General features: G+C 39.8%; 1 long non-coding RNA gene across 1 annotated transcript; it reads left to right on the forward strand.

Moving 5' to 3' along the window:
- Nucleotides 1–3,531: 3,531 nt before the first annotated feature.
- On the forward strand, nt 3,532–5,172 carry LOC147340635 (uncharacterized). Its single transcript, XR_015159542.1, has 2 exons — nt 3,532–3,828; nt 4,390–5,172. It is a non-coding gene; the product is annotated as an uncharacterized LOC147340635 (long non-coding RNA).
- Nucleotides 5,173–8,453: the final 3,281 nt, after the last annotated feature.

Here is an 8,453-nt window from a genome sequence, read left to right on the forward strand (position 1 = left end):
TTACATATGTAGATCCTCTCACTCATCTGAACTACTGCATAGTGCTGTGAGTTAGGTGGAACAAGGAGGAGGAAATACATTCAGAGAGATTATTTGTCCAAGGTCACAAATGAATAAATCATCAATAATGACCCAGTCCTATTCCTGAGTTATAGTCTGATTCTTGCTTCTACACTAAGTTGATATTTTTCTGGAATTGTTTCATTTGTGAGTATGTCTTCTATTTGCAATGAGTCTGTGAATTTTTGGAAGGCAAAGATCATGTATTATTCATCTCTGTATCCCTTGAAGTAGCAGCTTCAGAGTCTTGTATGAGATACTTATTAATTGTTGGTGGTTGACTGATTAGTCAAAACACCCACTCTGTCCTGTTCTCAATACTAGATATCATTTATCTGTAACTTCTAAGAGTCCATGTTTAGCTTTCCATTTCAAGAAACCTTTCTTTGCTGAGTGTGAATATATTTGTATATATATAATATATAATACACACACACACAAAATGCAGGGCATTGTGCTAAGCCCTGCTCTGCAAATTAAAACTGTATGTAAGATAACGCTTTTGTACTTTGACAGTTTAAGTTTTTGTTGGAAGTACCTGGAGGCAGGAAAAAGAGTAAGGGGGAAGCCCTGGGACCCTATCCTGTCTCTTTCATTTAAAACATCAGGTTGGACCCATTTCTGAGAGTTACTGTACAAGTTTTAAATTTCTATTATTTTCTTTCTAGAAATAAGCTTTTTTAGATCTAGGCATTGTCTTTTCTGAGGGATGGAAGTGGTGAGTCAAGAAATGACATGACCTCAAGTCTGTATAGCCTCCTCAGGACAGCCTGGCCAGATTTACTATAGAGACAAGCTTATTCTTCTGAGAGAAAAAATTGATCCTTTTGTGGTTTTTATACCTAATATAGCTACCTAGAGTGAGTATTTCATGAGCAATGGTTACACTTCTCTAAGAGGCCTCAATATCCCTTAGAAAGTCATTTCCCACCACTCTTATTCCCTCTCCTGACTCTGATCAGTAGATTAACCAAGTTTTAACTGAGCACTGAGTCAGGCTATGTTATGAGAAACATAGAAATTTAAAAATTTAGACTCTTAAAAAAAATTTTAGACTCTTAATCCCCTTAGAATCTAATGGAGGAGAAAAGACTAAAGAGAATATATATATATATATATATATATATATATATATATATATATATATAATTTTTTTTTTTAAGTTTCTCCCAAAACAGTTGTATTCCAAGGGTAAAATGAGTGGTACCAATAGCCAGTGCTGCAGTTCAGAGAAGGGAAAGACTGCTGTGGTCACAAAAAATTTCAAGACTCAAGTCTCAAAGGATGTGTAAAATTTGAAGTGGTGAAAAGTAAGGAGTGGGAGGCAAGGACAGCTCAGGTAAAAGTAAGATACACAGCATGGGTGTGATAGGATACTGTGTAAACTGGTTTTGGTGAAGTAGATAGAGAGTAGAAAAAGATGAGCCTGGAGTAGACATAAGCACACAGAGGTGGTTTTGTCATGCGAGTGTATGTTCCTCGGTTCTTTGTCTCGTCACAACAAAGATTTGGAGTGACGGACATTAGCTCTTGGGTCTTGGACAAACCGTGTTATAGTTCTTAGGCAAATCAGTGTTACAGCTTTGTTTTATTTAGAAGATAGCAGGAGAGTGAGAGAGAGAGAGAGAGAGAGAGAAAAGCGCACGCACACGGGAGAGAGTCTGAGAGAAAGCGCTTTGGCTCCTCCTTTTATAGGTTTTTTCCTCCACCTGGGCCTGCCCTATGCAAATTGGGCTTAGCCAGGAGTGCTGTTTGTTCTGTTTATTCTGCCTGAAGTCTTCACTCTGGTCCTCGGACCTTCCTTGTCTTTTAGCCACCGCCATTTTGGACTCCTTTTCCCTATTCTACCTACCTAACATTCCCCCCTCAAGAGATGGGAGGCCCAATTCTTTGGGAATAGGGACATCGAGGTCTTTCTGGCTACTTCCTGCTGAACTGGGACAGCGAGGGGTATTGGGCCTCCCCCTCTTGCTAGTCTCAATCCTCAGAGTCCTTAAAGCGGTGTCCAAGGGTGTGTGATATTTTCCGTGGTCAGCTGTAGTTTTATATCTTTGTTGAACTGGCACTGCATGTTGTAGCTGGTTGACCTGGGCAGAGACAAAACAGGTTAGACAATTGACAGTACATGGAATAATCATAGGCATCATCAATATAGCATAACAAGGACTAGTAGGGACATTGGTCAATTTCAAATTCACATAGCCAGGATGGCTCAAGTCCCTCCTTGTTCAGGGATCAGAAGATCTATCTCCTGTCTATTTTGGAGTACAGTCTCTGTCAAGCTGTGTTGGCTCCTTAGAGTTATCCTGAGAAATCTTATCCCCAGAAACCAGATTTTTGGGGTGTTCATTAGAATGGCACTCATTGGTAGTTCTGAATAGGTATCTGAGATCTCCCAGGGGCTCACAGGTGTATTGAGTGTCCTCTTCTGTTTTCTTCCATGGCTTGACTCATGAGTAGTGAATCAAGGAGTCATGTCCTGGTACCTTGCCTGCTGTGGGGGTAGAAAGTATTACAGGGTAGGGGCCCTTCCACGTGGGCTGGAGTTGAGCCTTTGGGGACCCATCTTTCCAGACTTTAATTAGGACTTGAGTTCCTGGAGCATATAGTGGTGACTCTTTAGAATCTTTTGGGTCCTGGTTCATACCCCACAAGCGTATATCCTGTTGGAATTGCCCAATGGCCATGGTATAAGATTGGAGGGTCTGAACCTCTGGATCTAGGAAGAGGTCATTGACATAAGCAAAAGGTCTCCCATATAGCATCTCATAAGGACTAAGACCAACCTGTTCCTTAGGGGCAATGCGAGTGCAGAGGAGAGCTATTGGTAAAGCCTCCTTCCATCCCAGGGAGGTCTCCTGGGTTATCTTTTTTATCACTGATTTTAAGAATTGATTGGCTCTTTCTACTTTTCCTGAAGATTGAGGCCTCCAGGCACAATGGAGATAATAAGTAATGCCCAATGCTTTCGAGACTCCTTGGGTGACCTTAGAAGTAAATGATGTCCCATTGTCACTTTGTAATGACCTGGGCAGACCAAATCTTGGCATGATTTCATGGAGCAGTTTTTTTTACCACCTCCTCAGCCTTCTCAGTCCGGGTGGGAAAGCCTTCAATCCATCCTGTGAATGTATCTATCATGACTAATAGGTATTTATACCCTTGAGAAACTGGCATCTGGGTGAAGTCCATCTGCCAGTCCTCTCCTGGGTAGGCCCCACGTCGTTGGGCGGCCTGGGCCAGCTGGGGTCTTCGAGCTCCTTGAGGGTTGTTTAATTGACAAGTGGGACAAGAGGAGACCACCTGTCTTATAGTTGTTTGGAGGCCTGTTCCTCTGAAGGACCTTTCTAGTAATCTTTGGAGGGCCTTTTCTCCTAAATGAGTAGTGGCATGTAAGGAGTTAACCAATTTCCAGTTTGACCTCTAGGCTAAAGAGCTTGGACTTTATTCAGGAAGCAATGATAGCTGTTTGGTATTTATAACCTTGATTGCATGGTTGCTTCTACATGTTCTGGCTCCTCTATGGGACTCTTCTACCAGGGCTTCCCTGGTGGCTCAGATGGTAAAGAATCTGCCTCCAATGCAGGAGACCTGGGTTCAATCTCTGGGTCAAGAAGATCCCCTGGAGGAGGGAATGACAACCCACTCCTGTACTCTTGCCTGGAAAATCCTATGGACAGAGAATCCTGGTGGGCTACAGTCCATGGGGGTCACAGAGTCCGAGATTGAGCGACTAACACACAACAATGGACTCTAAGCTACTTTAAGGTGAGTATGGTATCCTATATTTTTATAACTCCAGAGTGCTTAACAGGTGAATAAAAGGATCAGAAATATGGAGGAATTGGTAGTTGGTTTATGAGTTAAAATCCTCATTTTGCTTGTGGTCATATATTAAATTAGGTATATGAAACAGAAATAGGTCCTACTATCCTCTTGAAAGTACAGGATAAGTGAAAAACAATTGAAAATTTGAGTTGAACTTTGAGTGAGAGTGAGAGCAAGTGAAACAAGACAGAGAGAGAGATCATTTGCCTTCATATGAAATCAAGGCCTCTTCAGGAATGACAAGAATCCTTAAGGAATTCAAGCTTTACTTTCAAGGCCCTAATTAAATGTGATAAGACAGGTCTTATGACTTGTCATTCTTGGGCATTTGTGAACTGTTATGTGAAACTATGTAGGACAAAGAGCTTTCCTGCGACATCTGAAATTATATTTTGTACAGTTTCTAACTTATAAATGCTTGATTCACAAATGACACTTTCACGCAATCATCTACTATCATCTCCGTTCTCTCATTCTTTTATCTCTCTACCTCTCCTCCAGGGCCCCTGATGCAACTGGCAGTTGAACCATAAAGAAGAAAATGAAGTGAATTTACAGAAAATATCTGTGTGTGGGGGGGGGGGGCGGGGAGGGGGGAACTGTGATAAATAGGAACAGCTTACGGGACAGGAAGAGGGTAGGAATAAGTTCCCAAATAGGTCTTACCTGACTTCATGATGGCCCTCTGCCCCAAAATACCGTTCACCAAATGGCCTGAGTTTTTCTCATAAATTTGTTATGCTGCCTGAAAATACACTATATGGAAATGTGTTTAGATTAATAAGTATTTTCTTTCTATGTATCTCTAGAAGGGTGGGAGTTTGGGTTCTGGTGGAGAGGGTAGGTCACTATGTGAGGCCTAACAGATTTCAGTGGTATGATAGAATTCTAAGTTAGCCTCCCAGGATTCTTAGGTTCCTGGTGTACACACACCGTCTGCCAGTTATTCAGTCAAATACTAATCTAGGTACTGCTGTAAATGAATTTTTCAGATGAAATTAAAGTCCTATATCACTTGACCATAAAATAGAGAGATTATTTATAGTTGGGCCTGATTTAATCAATGAGTTCTTTAAAAGTAGACTGTTTCTCCAACTAGTGGCAAACACATCAGAGAATTGAACTGCTAGTGGGATTGGATGCACCGAGAAGTGTTTTGTTGTTGGCTTGAAAATAGAAGAGGATAAGTGGGAAGGCATGCAAGCAGCCTCTTAGAGCTGAGAGTGGACCCTGGTTGACAGCTTGCAAGAAATCAGGAACCTCAGTCCTATACATGCAAGGCACTGAATTTTGTCAACAACCTGAGTGAGCTTGGAAGAAGATCCTGAAGCCCAGATGAGAACTGCAGCCCTGATCAATAGCTTCATTTTAACCATGTGAACCCTGAGCTGAAGATCCAGCTAAACCATACCAGACTTCTGACCCAGAGGAACTGTGAGCTAACAAATAGCTGTTATTTAAAGCTACTATGTGTAGCAAAAGTACATATTTTGTTTTGTAGTAAAAGTACACATGTGATCTCCTAGGATGAGCCTGAAGGTTTTGGTACTCAAGACGCTCTTCAGATTTTAGCATTAAATCCTAAAAAGTACAAAGACCGTTCTTATGAAGACAAAAAGCAGTTTCTTAGGGATTATTTCCACAAGAGACCATATCCCAGTAAAAAGGAAATAGAATTATTATCCTCACTCTTATGGGTGTGGAAAATAGACGTGGCTTCATTTTTTGGAAAAAGAAGGTATATTTGCATGAAAGCAATAAAAAATCACAAGCCTTCTGTACTTTTAGACTTTGGCATGTCTGAACTTAAAAATGTTAAAACACAGATTGAACTTTGAGTATGAACCACAAAACTTGTAAAAAAAAAAAAAAGTTAGGAAATCTAAAGTATTAGATAATTAGTAGTTTTTTCAATTGAGATTTTTTAAAATGTTATTTTCTTCACAGTATGTTGAACTAATCAATTTCAGTAGTCTTTATGCTGCTCTTTAGATTTATTTTAGGTGCTCAGAAAGACTTCAGTATAAAGAAGTGAATAGTTCTTTCAAATTTGTTTCCTGCAGTTTGATTTTGTAACAATTATTTTTTATTTTTTCCTCTGTCATGTAAATTAAATCTTTTGACATTTCATGCACCCCTTGTTTTCCCAGTAGTGTCAATATTGTATGATAAAAACTGAAATCTATATATATTTATTTTTCATTTAAGGAAATTTCAGCTTGTTTTGGAACACTTGATTAACTGCAAATTAAAACTGCTCTCCCTCAGCTTCCCAAGTAGCAGCAGACAATACAGTAAATGTTTAGAGAAGTGAGTAGCAGCCCCCGTGACATTTCTGGCTCCTTAAGGATGCACTGCATTAACTTATGCTGATTTCTTCTTGTAAGGTATTTGCTTATTAGATTATAATTTTGATTCATGTTTTTTCAGTTGTTTACATCCTAACAGTTGTTTTTGATTGTAACTCAGAAAACCAAATGTTTTCATTTGTTAAAAATATACCGAACCTGAAGTCTGGTATTTAAATCAAGAGTTATTTTACAAATAAAGTAATTCTGTAGGTACAAAAAAAAAAAAAGAGTAATTCTGTAGGTACAAAAAAAAAAAAGTCTGGGGGGAGGAGCTCTATAAAGCAAGGGGCTACAAAAAGCAACCCTACTTATTTGAATTTTGTGCTGATGGACTGGCTTTATGCTCAAGAAAGAAAAAATAACTCTCTTCCTTTCTTCCGTCTATACTCCATGCCATGAACAGCAGAGCTTTCTTCTTCTGATGCCTGAGGCTCATGTCAGTTATATTATTTTTATGGTTCAGTTTTCCAAAAGTCAGATTTCTACAGTCTGGTGTAAGAACTTAACTATTATGTATGATGTTGTTTCTACAGGAAAATGCACTCTAAATTCCCAAGAACTTAAAAGCAAGCCTTTGAAACAAACCTCATTCATTCTGGAAAGAGACTGTACTCATTTTAATAGAACATAAAGCCTTAAGTTAAAAGGAGATCTCGATATCTATCTGTAGAGTTCCAGGCACCTGAGAGCTGGTATTTGGGAGGGTGAAGGGCGGGACGAGTTTCTTAGGAAAGTCATATATAGACTAGCATTTCATGGATCTAGATCCTGGTTGTTGTTGTCATTCAGTCCTTAAGTCATGTCCAACTCTTGACGAACCCATGTACTGGGTTCAGCCCACCAAGCTGCTCTGTCCACGGTGTTTTTCCAGGCAAGAATACTGGAATGGGTTGCCATTTCCTTCTCAAGGGGATCTTCCCAACCCAGGGATCCAACCAGCATCTCCTGCATTGGCAGCTGGATTCTTTACCACTGAGCCACCTGGGAAGCCCCAGATCCTAGTTGCCTATTTTTGAATCCTAGTCTCTGTCACTTGTTAATTGTTTGACTTTGGGGGCAATTGCTGAACCTCTGCTTTCCATCTATAAAATGGGATAATTGTACCAATTTCATAGGATTGCTGCACAAATAAATAAGCAGATATACATAAATCTCTTTAATATTTGGCATACTATGTAAGCATTAGTTATTGCTGTTATAAATCCTTAGAAACCTTTTACAATTATTTATTTATTTATGGCTGCACTGGATCTTTGTTGCTCTGTGCTGGCTTTCTCCAGTTGCAGTTGTGTGGGCTTCTCATTGTGGTGGCTTCTCTTGTTGCAGAGTATGGGCTCTAGGATGCACGGGCTTCAGTAGTTACAGCAGGTAGGCTCAGTAGTTATGACCCTCAGGTTCTAGAGCTCAGGCTCAGCAGATGTGGTGCATGGGCTTAGTTACTTCCTGGCCTGTGGGATCTTCCTGGACCAGGGATCAAACCCCTGTCCCCTGCATTGGCAGGTGGATTCTTAACCACTGGACCACGAGGGAAGTTCTCAAACTTTTTTATAGTCCCTTTTGCTTCTCAATTTTCTTAGCCCTACCAGCTAGTCTAAATCAGATAATCTCTAAAACCTCAGTTATTTTAGCATTCAGGCATTTACAGTTTTGGAATATTAGGGCCATCCATAAACCATTTCAGCCAAAGTTTCTCTAATCTAAGGCCTAATCCTATCTGCCTCACTAGAAGCCCAATATCTTTTTGTGTGATCACCGAGGAAGAGCAATTCTTGTACGTTTAAGTAGAAGAGTATAAAGGTGAGGAGAGTGAACCTGGAGATGTTTTAAAATCTGAGTCTCCAGGGTATGCTTAGAATCTAATTTCAAAGTGCGATGGTGGTCTGATTGGGAAGCCCAAGATCTGAATGAGGTTATTATGATAAAATTTAGGATTTTGCTTTTCAATCTTTGGTTGAAGCTTTTGGATATTATTCAAATTGCAAAGCCTATTTGAGTCATAGTGCAGCACTTTGGCATATCAAAAACAAACAGCTATCCTTGGCACAGAAGGGTCTACTTTTAAGAATAGCAAAAGATAACTTAAAAGGCTTTTTAAGAAGCCAAAAGAGGCATTGAGGCAGCATATAACTCTTTCTAAACATTTTTATGATGTAAATGCAAATACACCAGAAACATATATTTTGGATTTCCTTGAAATTGCTGCTGCTAAGCACT

The sequence above is a fragment of the Bos grunniens genome, chromosome X, assembly GCF_055505025.1.
Source record: "Bos grunniens cultivar Pamir isolate PY7600 chromosome X, Bosgru_T2T1.0, whole genome shotgun sequence".
NCBI lineage: Eukaryota > Metazoa > Chordata > Mammalia > Artiodactyla > Bovidae > Bos > Bos grunniens.